Source organism: Condylostylus longicornis, unplaced genomic scaffold (genome assembly GCF_029603195.1).
Source record: "Condylostylus longicornis isolate FDR11 unplaced genomic scaffold, ASM2960319v2 ptg000074l, whole genome shotgun sequence".
NCBI lineage: Eukaryota > Metazoa > Arthropoda > Insecta > Diptera > Dolichopodidae > Condylostylus > Condylostylus longicornis.
In genome coordinates, this window is record NW_026578042.1 from 446,984 (window position 1) to 469,306 (window position 22,323).

At 21.5% G+C, this 22,323-nt stretch overlaps 1 protein-coding gene across 2 annotated transcripts in view; it reads left to right on the plus strand.

Moving 5' to 3' along the window:
• Positions 1-2,005: 2,005 nt before the first annotated feature.
• LOC129612544 (glycosyltransferase-like protein gnt13) overlaps positions 2,006-22,323 on the plus strand; it is a 230,932-nt gene continuing 210,614 nt past the window's right edge. For both annotated transcript variants that reach the window (XM_055526204.1, XM_055526205.1), the window contains exon 1: positions 2,006-2,548. The gene's annotated coding sequence lies outside the window, so the exon portion shown is untranslated. The remainder of the gene's footprint in view (positions 2,549-22,323) is intronic.

The window sequence follows — 22,323 nt, forward strand, 5'->3', positions numbered from 1 at the left end:
ATTTAAACTTGTGCTCTTAATAATCTAACTCTCTTCAAAATTATTTACAATTAAATTCAATTAATATTTAAATGTAATTTTAAAACAATTTATTTAAAAAAAACTAAATTTTTGATTTATTGTGTACATTTAATGTCTTTACAAAATTATATTAAATAACAAATTATTGACTGAAATGTTTTGTTTTATTATTCGTTTTCAAAATTCTATATTAATATTAAATAATTAATAAAATTAATAACAATAACAATATACAATATATAGTTGATGCTATTTTGTTTTTTTTTTTTTCCAAAAATAAATTTAATTTTCGGAAAATATTTTACAAATATACAATATAAATATTTAAAAAATTTTATTGTTTATGAAAATGTAAAAAATTTTTTGTAAAGACTTAAACTGCTATTATTAAATTAAAAATTAAAATTTTTAAGGAAAACGTAAAAAGAAAAATTATTTGACAAATTAATACTCGTACATATATATTAAATTAAATTGAAATTCAAATTATTTTTTATATAAATGTATATACGTATATACATTATCAAAATACCGGAATTTTGACAAAAATCAATAAAATAAAAATTGGTAATGAAAAAAATTGCATTTTTAAATAAATCAAAAAAAAAAAATTAACAATAAATTTGAAATTTTTGTGAATTATTACAAAAAAATAGAAGAAAAAATAATGTTGGTTCACCTAAATGAAATAATTGACAATTTCTTAATTTTATTTGAATAATAAAAAAAAACATTATTTTGCATTTACATACACAAACACATTCGAATAAATTCAAAAATACATGCATAATCGCTATTTGTGTTTTTAATAAATTAAGAAAAATAAAAAACATAAAAAAAAACAAAGAAAATCCATAGAAAATCAGAGTAAAATAAATATAAAAATTATAATTTTAATTTATTTATTTTTGAATTAAAAAAAAATTATTTAAATTTTCAAATTAAAAAAAATATACTCAAAATTAAAAACCTAAATAAATTATAAACGAAATTTGAATAAATTTTTATTTATTTTATTTTTAATTTTTTTTCTTCATTTTTTTTTTTACTTTTTCTTTATTATTCGTTGTTACCTTAAAAATTACTTATTATACAGTTATAATAATTTACCTTGAATATTATTTTATTTTATTTATTTTTTTTTTGTTTAATTTTAAATATTTACTTATATATATTTGTGCATAATATTACAGTATAATACAAATATATTAATGTGTATGTCAAATAGCTATTTTGGAAAAAAAAAAAACGTTTTGTATTGTAAAATTTTTTTTTTTTTTCGTTTTACATATTTTGAATTTGTGTTTGTAATTTTTTATTTTTTTTTTTTTGTACAATATTTTGTTTTCTATTTTTTCTAAACATACATTCTTATACAAATATATATATATATATAGATTCTTAAAAAATATAACAAAATTATTTTTTATGTTTTACATATGCCATTTTTGTTTCATCATAAAGAAACTTTACAAAAAAAATTCGAAAATTTGATTTTACTGTCAACCTTATTAAGATTTTATTTTTTAATGTTTAATGAAAACAAAAAATAAAAAAAAAAATATTAAATATATAAAATATAATAGTGTTATAAAAATTACACGTCATCAAAATTACATATACATACTTACTTACTTACTTACATAGTTAATATATATAAAAAATACATTTTATATATAAAAAAAAAATATAAGAAATTTTTATTTTTTTTTAATTATTATCAAATGTGGTATTGCCCTTGAATTCTTTTATGATGATATATATGAAAAATATATAATTATATATACATAAAATAAATATCTATATATACAAATATATACATATATAATATATATATACGATAAAAGTGAATTTTATGTGAATTTCGTATACTTATAATATTATATACATATACATAAATACATACATAAGGTGTTTTTTTTGCCGTGTTTTTTTTTTTTATGCCGCTCTTGTTTTAATTATCATTTTGTTGTTTTTTAATTTTAATTTAATTTGGGTTTTTATCTTAAAAAAAATCACAATATAATATTTTGTATATGTAAAAGATTAACATAAATTTTATATTATAAAATTACAAAAAAAAATTAATTTTACTTTGATTGAAAATTAAGAGTGTCAAAGAAAATACAAAAAAAAAAAACAAAGAATCAAAGAAAAGGAAAAGAAATCAAATTTTTATTTAAAATAAAACAAAATTATTATAAAATACATAATATATACAATTGTACACACATATAAACAAATGATTCAATTAAATTTTAACTAAGACGCATCTACATTGTCTAAATTAATTATCGAATAATTAGCACAGACATCAACCCCAAAATAAATTAAAAGTGATCTTAAAAGGAAAAAAAAAACAAAACTCAAAGGATTAAAATTATAAAAATAACAACAACATCAACTTAAATTTCAACAATCAACAACTTTATATGAATGAGATTTTTTCGGTTTTTTTTCTCTCTTTTTTAAACAAATTGTGGATTATTTAATAAATTAATTATTATTTTTAATATATAAAAAAAAGGTAAGATTATTTTTATTTAATTTTATTATATAAAAATTTTAATTAATTTTTAATTTTATATTTATTATATTTGATTGTTACTAAAATTATTTCTTAAATTTTTACTTTTTAATATTAAGACCCTAGAGTCAGAATTATAGTCGAAATACCTGTATAACTATAACGTATAAATGAAATAAATAAAAACAAAGCGAGAGTAAAAGTTTAAAAAACGAGAGTAAAAGTGAGTATTCCATGGTGGTGGGTTTAGAAAATCTTAATAATTTTTAAGAAAAAGTCTTTTTCAATAGAGAAGTTAGAATACTGCCAAATTGAAGTTATCATACATTCGAAACAATTCTTTTTACTTACATTATAGACTTACTAAGGAATAATTATTAAAATCAATTTTGGATGTTGTCTGCTTGTAACAGTAGAAAAATTACCAGTTTGTAAGTCCTTTAATTGACTTTTGATTCTAGCTGTTCTGACTTCTAGCCGTTACGATTGGCCAAAAGAAAACCTGGGTGGTTTTAAACGCAATTTCAAAATATACATAATTATTTCTCGGCATTATAAACAGAATGGTGAGATTTTAATACTTATATGAAGTACCGGTTTTCTTGCACTCAATAAACAAAAAAAATTTATTACAAGTTATATGCAAAATAAATTTAAATATTGTTATGGTAGGTCATGAAAATAATTGATTTAATTTAATTACAATAATAAAAAAAAAATTAAATCAAAGTTCTTAGCCATAAATCATGGACATACTTAAGTCACATGAATAAATTACAATGTTAATTAATTATATCTACATACCTTTAAGTATTTTACAAATTACTTAATTTAAATCTCCTAATTACTTGACCTAAACTCTTGTAAATATCTATCTTTTTAATAACTATTGTTAAAATTATTAGTATGATTTCTCTTTTGACTAAATTTGGAATTTCATCCACCAGTTTAAGTTGTACCATACAATTATCCACTGGTGTACCAAGCAATTTTCCTCAGAAATTTTCATTGGATTTTTTTTTTGACAAATTTACTTTATTTTAAAAATACTAAGCAAATTTTATTCGATATTTTGGGCAAATACAAGTAACTATGTACTTTAATTTAAAAAAAATCTAAATAGTCTAATATTTTTTATTAATGTGTGAGTACCATAAATGTACCATGGTACATAGAAATTATTGGGTAGAATTTAATTTATTATCTTATTAATTTGGCCAATTCATAATCAAATTATTATTAAGAATATGTCACATATGACTATTTACGCTTTATAACAATCTTACCATTCTAAAATTTTGTAACCGCAAAGGTTTGCCGCACATTTTTGTAATTTTCACATAAACGCACATATTTTCATTAAATATTGTAGAAAAGCATATAATTAAATGTAGGCAAAAAATATTTTGCAAGGTCGATTACATAACGTAAAGAAAGGTGTTACAAAAAGCATTTAAAAATAAATAATAGTATATTATAGACGAAAACAAAATGTCTATATTAAAAAATAAAATATATGTTAACCATTCACTTGTTAAATATGGTTAGTAATCGCCATAATGTATAATTAATGCATTCGACAATTAAATTGTGAAATGAACAATTATTAATTATTGACAACCATACATTAATATCAAACATAATTAAGCTTTTACTTTTACTTATAATAAATTATTTTATAATTCCGGTTAAGAGTTCTAGCAAAAAAAAAAAAAAAAATAATATTAATTTTTACGCACATATAATTGAACCCACTTAAAAAATGTTAACTGCTCGGTGATTTATTCAAATGCATAATTAATATTTATATACACACATAAATCATATGCTATACATTTAATTTAATTAGATTAGATTGCAGTATATAGTGATATATGATGTACATATATACCTATGTCGATAGCTCTAAGTTGATTTTGAGTTTGTAGTCTCTGTCAATGACATTTTTATAATCACATTCTCTTATGGCCTATGGGTAAAATGTTTTAAATTTTTTTTTTGTTGGAAATTATTTAAGAAAGTGTACAATCTGTAGAAGGGAAGACATTGTTGTCAGATATTTGGTTAGGTTGAAAAATTACTTTTCTTTTTATTTTTCAAATATAAAATTCAAGTCAATTAAGTCTGTAAATTTCGGTTGTTTCGCATGAAATGTGTCTCGAAAATATGACATTATGCAAATATTTTCCAAGAAAATTTTGAATATGTACTGCATTATTTTCTTAAATTTGAGACATCAGCAATATGTCTTTAAAATTTGAAATTTTACCGACCGAGATGATTTAAGTAATATGATGTAGCGATAAATTACTTATTGAAATAAATTGATATTGAATTTTTTCGATTCTCCCCCAATTATTTGAGGAATAGGCTAGTGTGATTTAATTTTCTCTAATACTTATTTCATTTAAATATTGCAACTAAAAATTTCTATATGGACTCTGTAAGAACCAGCTAAATAATATGTTCAATAAATAATTTAATTTCTAGAAATTTCTAGTTTTCAAGAAATTTCTGGGTGTTCTTTGTGAAATATTTAATTAATTAATCATTTACAGCAATATTAAATTTAAAATTATTTTATTTATAAAATTATACTTGCATATTATGGTAAAATTTGTTTACGTGTACAAAACGCAATATGCGACGCGACGCGAATTTTATTCCAATTAGAAAAAAAAAAATATAATAAAAAATTTTAATTTAAAATTTAAAGAAGAAAAGCGAAATGGTTTTTTGAATTAATAAATATTTATTAAAAATTATTTGTAACAAATTTGACAAAAAACAAATGCTTTTACATATTACAATTACATATATACTTACATACAAACATACTCGTAAATTTTTTATCATACTTGCAAAGCCTAAAAATTAATTAATTCAATTTGCTACACATTATGTTAACAAATGCTTACATATACACACGTTAATATACATTTAACATTGCTATGTATGTATTCATATATGTAAATATATAGATATTAGTAATAACAGCTGTTTAACTTAAAGCTTTTCTTCAATCAAAGGCTGAACTAAAAAAAAAAAAAATTTTTCATTTTTTTTTTCATATTGCTTAAAAAAACACAAAATACAAGGTGATCTGACTAAATACAATGTAATAAATTATCGTTTATTGTGACTATGTCTGTTGTATTTTTTGAATTTCGAAAATGTGTGCAAAAAAAAAAAATACAAAATGTCTGGCTTTAGGTTGTCATACATTTTTTTTTTGCTATTTTTCTTTTTCTTTTCTGTACAGTTTTAATTTTTTTTTTTATAAATTTGAAAATTATATTAATTAGGCAATGGTTTGCAATTTTGACATTTATTATATACCAATTTATTATTGATTTTTATTCATAAAATATTTGCAATATTTCAATAATTTAAAAAAAAAAAAAATTATTACATAATCAGTTGAATATCAAAATATGAATTCTTTTCGACCATATTAAATAATTTTAATAATATCTATGTATGTATAGGCTCTCACTTATGTCATAATATTCTCACGGATTTAAAATTATGTGTATTCGATGAGTAAGTACCTGCTTGCATTTGATTATATATAGAGTAACGGATAGAGTACGAATAAACTGAAAGGTGTAGGTACAAAGAGTGCGGAAGAAGTCCAACTCAAATGGAATCTCGAATAAAACTTAATGGCTAAAATGAAATTTGTTAATTGCACACAATATGTAACTTTAAGTAGAACAAGAATAGGTGTATAGAGTTGATCGTGTCAATTTTGTGAAACCTGTACGAATGAATTTTATTTGATTGTGCGAATGAACAAATTTGTTGTAATTGCCACACTATTTCGCACGACCTTAATGTTTTAGATGCATAACACTATTTTATACATATATGGTAGTTACGACATTGCCTTATACCATCTCAAATTTTTTAACTGAAAATAATGCCAAATAACTTTTAAAGTTGTAAGGCAGCTACCCGAACCACTGTCTGAATCACATTCAATTCAAATGGATATGATTGAGTGAAAATTTGGAAAGCTTAGCTCAATTAGTTTTTGAATTATCGTTGGGACGGAAGTGTATTACAAATAATAAAATTTTACTATGAAAGATTAAATGTGTTTGACTGAAACAAAATTGTTTTCGAATTTTAATATAGCTACCTAACTATAAAATTTTAAATATATTCAATATTAACAATTAGAGTAATTTGAAATAAGTATTGTGTGTATACGTTATGACATCTGGTGGCTAAATATGAGTTTATCTATAACAATAAGTCTTGTTAATATAAAAATAAAGTTTTTGTATGAACTTTAAAATTGTAATTTACTGTAATTTCTTATCATAATCACAAGGAATCTTTAATACTTATCTGTAAAATCTGATGATTATGTGATTTTTATGAAATTTCGAACTTATACACATTGTTACAAGTGCGTGTACCTGGTAGTTTTAAATTACATACATACATATGTGCTTATTATATAAAATTTACAATTTTAAATTTATTGAGCTAGAGGTACCAGTTTTTAAAATTTATAAAACTCTAACACATATTATAAAAGAGAAGAAATTTCCAAAAAAAGGGGGGGAAAAAGCATACAACAATCACACACCTAAATCTATGCAATATTTTTTAATTTTATTGAAAAAATAAATTTCAAATTAAAAAAATTATATAACCATGAACTTTGATTTTTTCGCCAGTTTCATTTCTAAATTTATTTTATTTTTTGTCTAAATACGGTTACTACATAAATAAAAAATTTACCGTTATTTTAAACAATTTCATTTCCCATTTCTGATAATATTAACGGTAAATTATTTTAATAGATTTCTTTTACTTAATAAATTATATAATTAAAGATTTTATAAAATATAACGGTTTTTATTTAAAATTTGCTATAATTATGCAAATTTTCTATAATTTTTTTTTGTTTTTTTTTTGGGTTGCATGTTAGTATTGAATTTTTTTTAAAACGGGTCTTAATGTAAATAATTATGGCAATTTTTTGTATAAGAATATAAACTTTTCCGATTTAATTTTTTGCTATTTTTATATTTTTGGAGAAAAAAACCTAAATTAAAAATTTCAAACGTGAAAAAAAAAAAAAATTTATAATGAGAATTTTTGGGAAAAAAGAATAAATATAGGTTGGTACGTGAATATATATGTCTGTTTGTATATTTAAGTATTTTTTTTTGTGTGCCGTATATACGGAAACATTCCAACCTATTCAATATTTCATGTTCAAGGAGAACCAAATATGATCAGATGTTTTGTTTTTTTTTTCAATAATAATTATACTTTAATATGGCACTGTTAGAAATGTACACAATATTTTACACATACATGTATAAATATAAATTGTAAGAGTATGTACAAATATTAGACATTGAAATTGTATTAACAATTTGATTTCACGATCATATTATGTTTTCATTACGATAAGATTCTTAAACGGCATATTAAAAATACGAAGTAGTTACGTAGATTATGATTCATTTTTCTGACCTTAGAAAAGATCACATGCTCAATTATAACAATTTCGTTTTTTTAGTAAAAGAATTGTTAAGCGAATTATTATAAGAATTGTAAAGATTTCTTAAAATATACAACAGCAATTCTGTAATGTGTCTTCTAATATTAGCAGAGTTTACTGTCTTGTATTTGAGAACAGTGTTTGAGACTAGTTGAAAACGTTTTCTGTTTCAGTGACTTTCATATATAATCGTTAACGTAATTGTGCTATAAAAATACACAATGAAATATTAGCTGTTGATTATAGGTTATTAACACGTTAAATGACCAGAAATTATTTCGATTCTAAAACTATTGTATTTTAAAAGTCGAACTACAATGAACGGAAGCAAGAAAATGCGACAATTCCCTTTATGTTTCTATTCATTCCTTTTGAAAGGAAGAATGGTTTATGGAATTGTAATTCGCTTTATAACTTATGAATATATCGGATGTATGTATATGGTAAAAATCTTAATGCATATCTAAAGAGTTCTGCCTGATTAAGATGTGTAAAATGAATTGATAACACAATGCAACCAGTGACCTTTTTTTCTAGTTTTGAGTTATTGATTTAATAAAATTTTAGAGCAAAACATTTGAAATTAGAACAATATTTTCGATTGTATCACTTGGAAATATGAAATTATCCTTAAGTTGTTCTGATCAACTAAAATTTTAAAATTTAATTTTTTTTTTGTTTTCTTACCTTTTGTTTATTTAATATTAATTTTAAATGCATTTTCAATAACGGAAGTAAAATGTTTTTTGTTTTTTTTTTTTATAATCTTAAGAAAATTATAGACGCGTTTATTCATTTTTTTTTATACTTTTTGTTTATTAACGTACAAACAACTCTTTTTTACTTCCTTTTATATTAAAGTCGCAAAAGATGATTGAATTGATTAAAATTCGCTGTTTTTCTTTTTCAAAAATGAAAAATAATTACACTATTTAAGAAAACATAAAAAAAAAATTAAAATATAGCAGCTAAAAAATAATGACTTTGCATTATTTGGGTATAAAGAGTCATGAAACAATAGGGTAGACTTATTTTATTTTATTATTATTTAAAGTTGAAAAATTTTATAAAATTAAAATAAAGAATGAAAAATATAAAAGAATTTAAGAAAAATCTTATTAGATGAAGAAGAGTGAATAAAATAAAAATAACAATAACAAAAAAAAATGTAAAATAAAAACAAAAATGTTTTTTTTTTTTATTTTAATCATTTAAAAATATTGTGTGACCTCCAAGTAAATCAGTAATTAAATAAAAGTAAAATTTATGAAATTATTTTATTTTTGGCGTTTTTTTTTTTTTTGTATTTTTTAAATAAGAAACGCTAAAATTTTGAAGGTATTTTTATTGAATTATTATATTTTTGTATGTATGTATATATTCACACATACAATATTCAAAAAACAACAACAGAATATATATATATAAATATACAGACAAAAATTATAATTATATAAAGTAATAATTATATACTTGTATATAAGTATATAAACATAATTATATATTTAGTTAAATTTCATCAAGGTTAATTTACAATATAGTTATTTGGTTAATTGGAGTTAGACACTATATACGAGTATGTATATATATCATTAAAAAATATGAGTAGTTAAAAGAGTTTTCCAATAGGTATTCAACTTAACGAAATTCTAAATGAATTACGAGAGAAAAAGTCAACCTCTACACAAATTAGTAGGTTACAGAGAAGCACAATTAAAAATTTAAAAAATTATATAAACAATATGGCCTCATAATTTAATTATTTTTGATATAAGAACGAAAATTAAAGAAAGCATTGAAATTAAAATTAAACAGTTCTTAAAGAAATTATAAAGTATCTCCTTTAAATACCGTTATTTGTTTGCTTTTGTTTATACAAATTGGTTAAGTTTATTATAATAAAATATACATGAGCGTTTTTCGAAAGCCGAAAGCATACGAACATAGCATAAATTGGAAAAAGATTTGTTCTAGCGAAATAAACTATTTTTATTAAAGTTTCAGAAGAGTTCTAAAATTTGACATTCAAAACGCAAATTATACTTAAAATTTAAAGGTTGCTTGCCTTACTTCGGAAGAAAAGTAACTTTTGCTCTTCAAATCAAGTTCCTGAAAGGTTCGTCATAGTTAGTTCTCGTAGCGAACACAACTCAGATATAAAATTTCAAGAAATTTTGTTTATATTAATCCCCTAGATATGATATCTCAGGTATATAAAATCGACCCCTAGAAAAAGTTCTGTTTTCAAGCCCTTATAAGCTGATTTATGTGATCTTAAATTATAAGTGTTGCAAAATCAGATAAACATTGTATAATTATTAGTTTTAAAGAATTTGTTAAATTCAATTTTTCGTAAACTTGGAATTCTTCTTTACTGAACAACCCTATACCTCAATAATATTCTTTAATGTTATGATTTAATTTATTATTGATATTTGATATTTTATTTTTCATTGCTTAATAAAATTGGTATCGTTTAAATTACTTGAGTTTTAAGAAAGAATTTAAAATAAAATCAAGATATAAATTCGATTTTTTAATTCATATGTGTTAGAAAAAGAAAAAAAAACACAAAAAATTAAATAATTTTTATACACACAAAAAAAACACTAGATACCTAGAAATTCTTAATTTGTAATGCTATTGAATGAATTTATTTTAATTACATTAATTTTTGGAAAGAACAAAAAATTACAAAAAAAAAAATTATCTAAAATAAAAAATTATTTCGAACTTAATTATGTATGTGTGTGCGTGTGCATTATTATATTCAAAACAATCGATTCGCAGGTCTAGAATTTTTATTGTTTTCAAATTAATAATACTAAAATTACAAAAGCTATATAACAATAAATAAGTATAACAATATTCATGTGGTGGGTATTACGAGTATGACAATAAAAAATAATGAAAAATATTGATTGATGTTTTTCGATTCTCATATACACACGCATTTTATCGAAATTATTGATAAATGATTAACAATTTTTATTGTTATTCCCTACACTAAGTAGATAGAGAATTGAATAAAAAAAAAATAATTTTTTGTTATACAAAAATAATTAATGAATTTTTTTTAGAATTAAAGAATTTAAATGAATTTATGCATATTAAAGGAGAATTGATTTCCTATAATTTTTGTATATGAAAGGATTATGATTTTCAACACCTATAAAAATGTATTTAATTCAATTAAAATTTCCTTGAATCTATTTTAAAATTATTGTTATAAATTTTTTTTAATTTTTGTTCTATTCTATAAATTATTTTTAGTCTAACTGTTTTATACCTTTACTTTAATTATTATTTTTTTAATATTATTTGAATAGAATTTGACCTTCAATTTTAAAATAATATTTTTGTTATAATACGTATATATAATAATTGTAATGCGTATAATAATTTTAAAAATTATTTGATCTATGATTCATTCTGTCGCACAAATAAATTTTTAGACTAAATATTCGATGTAAAAATGAAGTAAAACTTCGAAAATGTTGTGCTAAAATCGAATGTGGTTTTGCAAAGATAAACATAATCTTGAAAAAATTAGTTCTAGCGTTTAATCGGTAATCATTTTCCACCAGTAGTAAGAATATTGTTTACAATATTATTCGTGATTATAACAGTTAATGCTGTATCCTATTTGATAATGTTACATTGCTTGCCGGAAAAAAACTTTCTAGATTCGGTTAGAATATCACGATTCTGACTAGCGAAACTGTTATACTATAATGATCTGAGCAGTAATATAGTTCATTAACTTCATTTTTTTTATTTTTATCTTGAAAAGGAATTTTTATATGCAAGTTGTTTGAAATTTGTTGAATTACTAACAAAATTCATCTCTTATCATCTCTTATATTGGGTTTGAATTATTCACAGCAACTGAAAAGAATTGTAAAGTTTCTGCTTTATCGAGTTTAAAAAAATTTAAAGAGCATTATCATGACAACTGAAGAATGGTTTGTCATAAAACTTATTCAAATATGAAATGTTTTAATTAAATTTTAAAAATTTATGAGCAAATTTTCATAACAGCGTGAATTCATTTAAATGGCATAAAAAAATTACGTATAACAGTTATAATATAAATTTTTAGTTTACTAATACATATGTTGCTTTAATCCGGTGACTTACTGCTTTATGGTGTATCTTGCTTTTGTGTCTCACTTTTTATTAACTTTCAAATTAGAGTTCTTCGTGTTTCCTCGAATTATCGATTGAAAGTCTCACCTTCTAAAACAAAATGAATAAATTTTGTATTGATATGAAAAGAAATACGAGATACGGAATTTAACTCAAAATCTCACTAGAAAATTACATTACAAAAATATATGATAGTTACACACGCTCTTCTCATTTGGTGGGTAAAATAGTGAGACAAACGATCAAGCTCTTAATTCTGTTTACTTAAGGTAGACGAATTGTTCATTTTTTTGTTAATTATTGTGAGAAGTTCAATTTATAGAATTCTAATGATAAATAATAAATTATAAAATTATTTTAATGAACAATGATAAAATATGAGAGTAATTTATTCTTTTTGGTCCTCGAAATAAATATAACTAATGAAAGGGCTTGAATTTAAATAACTAATTCAATTACTAGGTCGGGATTTCCATTACTTTATTGAGATTGAATTTTAATATTTTAAGGTGTATACTTAATCGATTATTAAAAATGTACATATTGTATGAATTTTTCAACTAATTACAAATATTTTTAAATAAATTTGATTTTTATTTCTTGTTCTAATTGAAAATAATCGATCCTTTATATCAATTGAATGTGTTTATTATCAATGTTTTATTTATGTTTATCATATGTATTGTAATACCACAAATGCTCATGGTCATTATATATTTTATCAGTCATTATCAATGTCTAATATATACTAAAATTACAAACTATAAATTATTTAATAAATTTTGAAAATATTTTCATGTAAAAATTACAGAAAAACAAAAATCTGTTGTTTTACATTGTTACAAAAAAAAAAATAATTATCAATATACTACAATAAAATGTCTGCCATACACACATATACATATATACATAGGTATATGTATATTGTAAAATAAATAAATAATTAATGTACTGAGCTATTTAAACTATAAAATACTACAAAAAAAAATTACGTCATCACACAGTATAATTTGTAAAGACTAAATAAAATACTAAAATTTAAGCTAAATTTCATATCATTTTAAAAATATCTCAATACGACAAAAAAAAAAAAAAAACAATAAATAAATAAATAAAATTTCAAGGTTCTGAAAGTTTTTTTTTTTTTTATCAAAAATATTTATAAAATAAAAATTGTATACGAATTTTGAACCACGACTACAAAATATTGTAATTTTCCTTATTTAAAATAAAAAAGATTTTTTTTTAGTACAATTTATTTATTTTTGAATATTAAAGTACTCGCAGTTCAATTTTTTTTTTTTTGTATGAAAACGTGCTAAGATTAATAGTACATTTTCTTAATAGCAAATTTAAATACACACACATAAAATTTTCACATACATATTTTTTCATTATTAAGAAAATTTTCAATTTAAAGGTTATTTTTTGTTTTATTTAAACAGATTTATGCTAATTTTAGTATATGTGTGTATGTGTGTGTTTGAGTGTATGATAGTTATTAATGTTGTCTCGTAACTTATAACTAAACAACAAAAAAATGTAATTTAATTAGACAAGGTCATTGTCATGGTGAGAAATAAATATTAAATTTTTTTTTTCGTTTGAATTTTTTTTTATTCTGCTTTTATAATTTTTTAAATAAATAAACTACATTTTTGTAGTATATAAAGCATGTATTATATAATTTGTGTTCAATTGTTTTACAAATAGAAAAAAAAAAATTTACAAAAAATTTTGAATGAATGAAATTAATGATTTTGTGATTTATAGTATGCACTGTATATACTTAGTATGTACATATTTAGTGTTAATATCTGTCACTGTCAGTGTCATATAAGTACTTGAATTCGAAAATGAAACAAATGATTTTTTGGTGTTCAATTTATAATAAATTTAATTTCAAGAACAATTTAATAAAGCACTAATTCAGTTTGCCCAGATTTACTCGAAATTGTAAATTTTTTAATCTTAATAATTCTTATCTATATACTGTATACTGTAAATATTGTAACTGTAAATACGAAGATTTAAAAAACGTTCATTAATGATTAATTCTAAAAGTGTGACATATTATAGTGTTGGAATGTCTGGTATATTTTATTTTGTAAAAAAAGTACAACCCCATCTGATTTCCAATCATACGAAATTTTAGAACAATACTATAATGCAACGCTTGCTCAAAATATTCCAGCGTCAAAAATTAACAGTGCTACTTGATTTTCATAAATGATGCAAGTCTACATTATTATTCCGACTTGTTCTTAGTACTTTAAAATATGACAATTTCAATATAGCCATTTTGAAAATTTTAAAATTACATTGTATATAGCAATTAACACTTAACCTCAAATTATTATCACACTTGTTTGAAATTTAATCGAGCATAATTAAATAGTTTTGATAACTATGACAATTAAATTATGTAGTAATAATATTTATATACGTATATATTTAGGCAATGATATCAATGTAAAGTATTAAATCAGTAACTTTAAAGTATTGCCAAAAAATTGCAACTAATTTATTTAACAAAATAAATTATAGCAAGTTGGTTTGAAAAAAGAGTTATCATTTTTACAATTTTAACACTTTTAGAGGTTTAGAATTGGGGAGACCAATTCTATGAACGTAAATGTTACTTTGTGTTCCAACAAATTTAATATTTAACTATTAAAATGTGCATTGTGGTCTCCAAAATAGAAGTGGGTTATTAAAATGTATATACGACGAGCTTACTAGGCTTACAAAGAACATATTTTGCCTTTTCTTTTTTTCATTCCTCATTGTACACCTAGGAAACATAAAGTTTCAGCATATTATCTCGGAATTTCTCCGTTTTAAGCCAGTCTCTTTATTTCTGCCTATATTTTATTGGTTACCCTTGATTTTTTCTGCACATTTCTTCTTCATGTCTCTTCTGTTCTTCCTGCATTTTTATGCCCTTAATGAGTTTTATTCGAAGTGCTATTGATATTATTGGGCACCTTAATATGTGATCAGTCCATTTTCATTTTCTTATATGAATTTCTATTGAATCTTGTTTCGGAATTACCCATATAGCTGCTGGTTTATAATTCTTCACGGTCAGAGTATTTTTGTTTACTTATGTATTTTTTTGCTGTTAGCTCTGGACAACCAATCATGTTTTGTTTATGTGAATATTCTTACTTTAATTCTTATACGCGTTGAATATAGTTTGCCTTTCTAATATATGTTAAAGTGAGGTTATATAGTGTTTATATTAATTTTATACGAAAAATTTGATACAAGATTACTAATAATACTAAAAGGGCATACTAGCTATTCTAAAATTTTTTAATTAAATTTATATTTAAATCTGTTAACTATTTTGAGTATTAAAATTAATGCTTACCTTTGAATTTCTTTTTTAATTTCTTAAATTTATATTATTGAGTCATTTTAGGAATTTTTGCATAAAACCAAATTCAGGTAAAATCTATATAAATTTTAAAAAGAAGAAGAAACTTTATTTAAATACTAAATATACACTTAAAATTGTGAATGTAGTAAAATATACAAGATTTTTATACATGTATATGTATGTAAACACCATTGTCAAGTGCATTTTAATGTAGGCGATTTATTTTATGTACGAATATACATGAACAATTTTATGCGTAGGTGAACTTTTTTAAAAAAAAATTAAGTGTAGTCACAATTCATTTAATTTGTAATAATTAATATGAGATGAAAAATTATAAATAAATTTAAGAAAATTAAAATTTTCTTTTATATTGTAATTATTACTATTGGACAGTTATTAGCGCTCTCTTGTATTTTATGATAATTATTATTGTAAGTAGCCATTTATTATAGAAGTTTAGTCATTATTTCGGATATTTGCGGCATATAGAATAGCTACTTGCAGGATATTATAAATTTATAGTAAATTTGAAAATATTGCTTGATTAAATTTTATAATATACCATTTTGATTTAGAATATATAAGGATTGCATCTTAAGATCATAATTTAAAAAATCCAGCATGTCATAATTGCGAAAATATCTTATTTCACATAGAAATCATCCAATTTTCTTAATCAATGAATTAAATTAAGAAACTTAATAAATTTTACATAAAAGTAAGTAAGAATTTCAATTAAACCTTTCGACTCAGCTTTCGAATACTGTAATAAGCACATGTTTCACATATAGGATCTACATATGGATCTATATGGGATCTTTACATAAAAAAAACTGCTTGTGATGAAAAAAATTGCTTTTAAAATTTGGTGTACCGAATCATGTAAAAACGAAATGGTACAGCGCTGAGAACCAAATACAATGCCATTTTTAATTTTTAGCCTATACGTTTAAAGTATATACTGGTACATATACCAGCCTATTTAGACTATACAAGCCGGATCGAAAGGAATGTAAAATTATAATGGATTAAACTATAATTTCCAGATTTTCTTAAATTCTTTTTAAAACAAAATTTTCTCAAATTAGAAAAATATTATTATAAAATATTTGCAAGCCTTTTTTTAAAAAAACATTAACCTACTTAGCAAAAAATAGCATAGAATAGCATAAATTTTCTGTAATTTTACCCATTTAATAGTAGCAATGAAAAATAATGAAAATTTTTTATGATATTTTATATGAAAATTCTGAATTTTTCACCTAAAAACACGTACGTACTAGAATTTTCTTTAAAGTTCTATTTAATTAAAAAAAAAAAAAAATTGAAATTCACAGCATAAATTTTTACTTAATGTTTGAAAAAAAAAAAATTTTTTATTTTAACCTTCAATTCATTGAAAAATCATAAAAATTATCAAAATATGTTTGACTTGTAAAACGTATATGTACTTACATTACGAAATTTTTTAATACTTATGCTAAAATAGCACGTTCTAAAGAATATACAAAAGAACTTTAAGCATAAACAGAAAAAAAAATTGCATAAATTAAGAATAAAATTGTGCATTTTTGCAGTTTTAATTTTCTAATTTTTCGATAATTTTTTTTTTAATATAAGACTTTAAAATTTGAATCTTGAATTTTCAATATAAAAGTTATTGCATACTTATGTCGAAAATATAGCAGAAAATTTTTGAGATTTTGAACTTTATTGATTATGATTTTCTAAGGATTTTTTGAAATTCAGAAGTTAATTTCATGTTTTCTAAATTTTTAATATTATCACTTGTTCAAAACGGGTATTAACATTCAAAAATTAGTATTAGAAAATCATACTTATCAGTGTGTACGGAAATCATACAGACTGCTTACGAGATCTGTGCGAATTCTAAAATACAATTTGCGAAATTTTCCAACATCGTATTCTGTATTAAATTTACAATGGAAAGATAATAATTGTAATTCTATTCATGTGATTTATCGGACAACAAATTTTTTAGAATTAAGAAGAAATAAGGGAAGCAGTAAAATATATTATTACTTTGCTTGAGAATGATCGCTTAATTATAAATTGCAATTTGAAATTTTGAAAGTGGTTATCTGTCCAATATAATTTTTGTTTTTGTCTATAAGTTTAATATAATTCGAATGGCTTTGTGATTTCAATTATATCAGGAACTGTGGTTGTTTTGTAAAAGCAATGTGACTATATTTTTCATATAGTTGACTACTATATGAATTTTGAGCCCAAATTGTTATATGCCTTCAGTTTTTTTTCTATTTAATACCTTAAAAATACTTTAAAAATTTTTTGAAAATTTTCATATCCGAATTTTTTCTCATTTACTTAATCATATATAAAATTAATTAATAATTTTTATTTAAATTTTGAAATTTATGCGTATAGCAATTTAAAAGTCTATTGTATGTTGGCTAGACATTAATAATAAAATATCAAGGATTTTTTTCGATTTTTTTTTGAAAATTTGATACATAAATTTAATCGAAGAAATAAAAATACCAAGAAACAAAATTAAAGATTGAGTAGATACTTTATGTGCAAAATAATCATTAAATTTTCTATAAAAAGAAAAAAAATGTGTTATTAAACACGTACTAAGTTATTAATAATTAAAATATTTTTAATAAATTGCAAATTAGCCTGCATAATTGATATAAAAGCTCTATGTACGTATAATATGCTTACTTACTTAATACCATAGCATAATATTTACACATAAACATTGTTGTATGCGTGTCATTCACTTCAATTATTATTAGTTATGCTTCACGCAGTATTTCGATGCATGTTTTAATTGTATTCGAGTTTCTATTTAATAACAATCTAGGAAAATACAAAATTTGGGATTTTTGGTATTCTTTTGATTTTTCGAATAACTTCACTAGAAAATCGAATTTTGGTCTTCGTTTTTGTATTTCATTGACTTTTCTTATTATTAGATTATTTTTGAAATTAATATTTAAGAAAATTGCATATTTTTAGGCAACTTTACAAAACTTAAAAATTTTATTATAAAAATCAGAAAAACTATAATTAACTCAAATGAAGCTATTTTAATTGCGAATATTTGTGAAAAATCTTTTCAGTAAGCGGAGGAATGGCTCTTTGATTAGCGTGGTTAAAAAGAGTGAATATATTTGGTTTTACATTTCTATATCATACTGTATGGGACAACATTTTCACTTAATATGAAGTCAAGTTAGAGTCTTCTTTCAGTTTTCTGAAATATAAAAAACATAAATGAATTCCAATATTAAATATAAAAGATTTCACTAAAATTTAATTATTAACTTAAGTTAGAGTCTGAAAATGCTTCATAAATTAAGTCATTCTACATCGAACATAATTGACTCTTCTTACTATTTTGACCACTTCTAATTTTAAAATTTCCCACGCATTTCCATTTTTGCATATTCTCTTTTAATTTTAAGTTTTTATTTTAAAAATAATTTTTTTTCGGTTTTCTGAAGAATATTATTGTATTAAGTGTACTTATATGCACATTGATCTACTACTTAATATACTATACTATTTACTACGTACTACTACTTAAAATATTTTAAAATTTAAATAAGTATTTCCTCATAGTACAACATTATATAAGTATTTCTTTTCAATTTCTTTTTTAATTTTATATTTTAAACTTGTATACGCATTTTAAAAACATAAGCGCGTAATTTTTTAAATAATATCATACCATCCAATACTAAATTGAGTGTTAGTATTTGCGTTTATTGTGCATATAGGTATGTACGTATAACAGCTATAAATATCATTACTATTTGAAAAACAAAAAAAAAACTTTTAATTAATTTCCATAGAGTGTTGTTATACTTAAATAAATTTTATATATATATATTTACAATAAATGTGTATTTTAAGTTTTAAATTTTAAAAACTATTATACACATATATAGCTATATATAATATATAACAATAATTAAAATAATATAATCTATTTGTTATTTTGTTATATTGTGTATAGTTTTAAACGCATATTATTTTAAAATAAACTAAAAACTTAAGGTCAAATTCTGTATTAGCAAATAAATATGTATAAATATATATGTATGTATATATATATGTATAAATTCATTGTGTTTGAATGCAAAAATATTATAAAAATTAAAATTAAATTCAAGTTTTTTTTTTTTGTTTTTTGTTTTTCAAGCTAAATTAAATATTGTAAAAATTATTGAATTTTTTCTATGCGAAATAGAAATATAAAACTAATAATTATAATAATATATACATATAGATAGAAGAAAACAAGAACAACAATAATAATAATTATTAAGAATATTGTGTTTTTGTTTTTCTCTGTGTTTCATAAGTATAAAAATAATATGTAAGTAAGTATAAGAGTTGAATTTTTAATAGCGAAAATTTTTCGTGTTAGGTGTTTTTTTAAATGCGGAAATGACTTTGAAAAAATTGTATGATTATTTTATATACATACATATATATATATATATATATTTTTGCCTTTTATTTTTTATACTCATAATATTTAATTTATTTATATTATTTTTTTTTATTTTATTAATAAATTTTTATTAATAGGTATTGTTATAAATTAATAATAATCTTTAAATATATTTGTACGTACATATATACGCATATTATATGCATTGTGTTTTTATATATATATATTTGTTTTAAAAATTTCTTACATCATCATAATTAAATCGTTATATTCTGCTTAATAATTATAAAATAAATTACTAAATATAATTATTAATTTTGACTCTAAAATAAAATTAGAAATGTAAAGACATTAGTTGACTCTAAACCAATGTTGCCAACTTTTCAAAATTCCCACAAAATAGGAAATTTGACACGATTTCGCAATATTGCTCTAAACACTTATATTGACGCAACTGGCAAGATTTGATCAATATTTTTGCTCTCCTTAATTTTTTTAAGATAAAATTGAAATTTTAATGATGGACGGCAACACTTTTTCCAATTTAGTTTGAAAAACTGTATTAAACAATCTTGCAATTCCAGTATATATAAAAAAATAATTACGAAAATATTAATTTGTCATTTCCGATACCAAACTAGTTAATAATGCGAATAATAAAAATATTGCATACTTTTAGGAACAAAATTGATTTTGAATGTTTTTTTTGATGGATACACAGTTACGTAAAATTACTCGCGACGCAATTCCTAGTATATCTCTTCTCTGTATAACAGTCCTAACCATAGTTCAGCGAGTATTTTATTGTTGACTTTATTAACTATTTTAGTTTGGATGGAATTAAAACAGCAGATAGAGCAGTTTCTCAGTTCTTATATATAAGGGTGGGTTGTAATTTGAACTTTGAAAATTTTAATAATTTTAAACAACTCAAGTAATTTTTAAATGAAATTAATGGTGTTTATATGTACATATATAACAAATATTGTTTAATGTAATTATATTTAAGCTGATTTATATCACATAATTATAGAATTGTTATACAAGATCTCCATATCTCGACTGAAAATTATTTATATTCTTTTATACTATATTTAATATTCTGTTATACAATAATTGAATTTTTAAATAAAAAAGAATTTTTGAATTGATATCTCTGCTACACAGAGATTTTGCTGCAATTTTAAGAAAACAAGGACCTTTCTATTTGAACCTTTCTATTTGAATTCCGTAATCTAATATAACATTCCAGTAGAATTATATCTGAATTTAAAATTAAATTACCAAATAATATTTTGTTTTTGCTCTGCACTGGAAAACTGACTGCTATGCCTATTGAACTGAATTAGTGTCTGCTGTGGCAATGCAAAATTTTTTTTCACAAAATATGCGTTTAGTAAAACAATGAAATCATCAAATACAATTCGTGTGACACATTTTGCTTAAATATTTTGTTTGCGAATAATATAAGAGGATATTGTATTACACAAAAAAAAACAAAATATTTTCGAAATAGTGTGTAATATTAGTAATTTATTGAAAAATTCAAATTTTATTTTTTATAAAAAAATTCAGATGCAACAAGTCAAATTGATGATTCGCATTAATGCAAAAAAAAAAAAAAAATTTTTTTTTATTGATTATCACATAATCAAAATTTAAAATCACTTCTCATCGCGATTGGTCATTATTCTTTGACTACGTTATGTGTATTCCATGTGTTCAAAGTGAATCAAATTTTGGATTTTTTTTTTGTGTTTTCTTATAGTATAACACATTAAGAAATTATTGCTTTTTTTATGGGTTTATTTTTAATAATAGTTTATATACTCTTTTTAATAATTTATGTATATGTGTCTATAAATTTTGATCGGTATTCAAAATATTCAACCTTGAGATTTAGCCTTTCCTCATCTTTACATATTAATTTTGCATCAATCTTATTGAAAGAAAAAAAATTTATTTTTTTTATTTTATTAATACATAAGCGTGTTCGTGTAGCAAATTTATGGAAATATGTGTATGTATATTTGAGTTTATATAAAATGATAACGCGATTTAGTCAATTCGTAATTCGCGTTTAACACTTTTGCTGTTCTTCTTTTCCTTCATATATTTTTGAATTTACTTAGTTTGTTTGTTTGTTTATTTGGATTTCTCTATGATTTTTATTATAATTTTTTGTTATTGTTTCTTTTTTTTTTTTTGACTATCTTCAATTTAATTTTTATTGATTTTACATTTTTTTTTTCTCTTTTTTT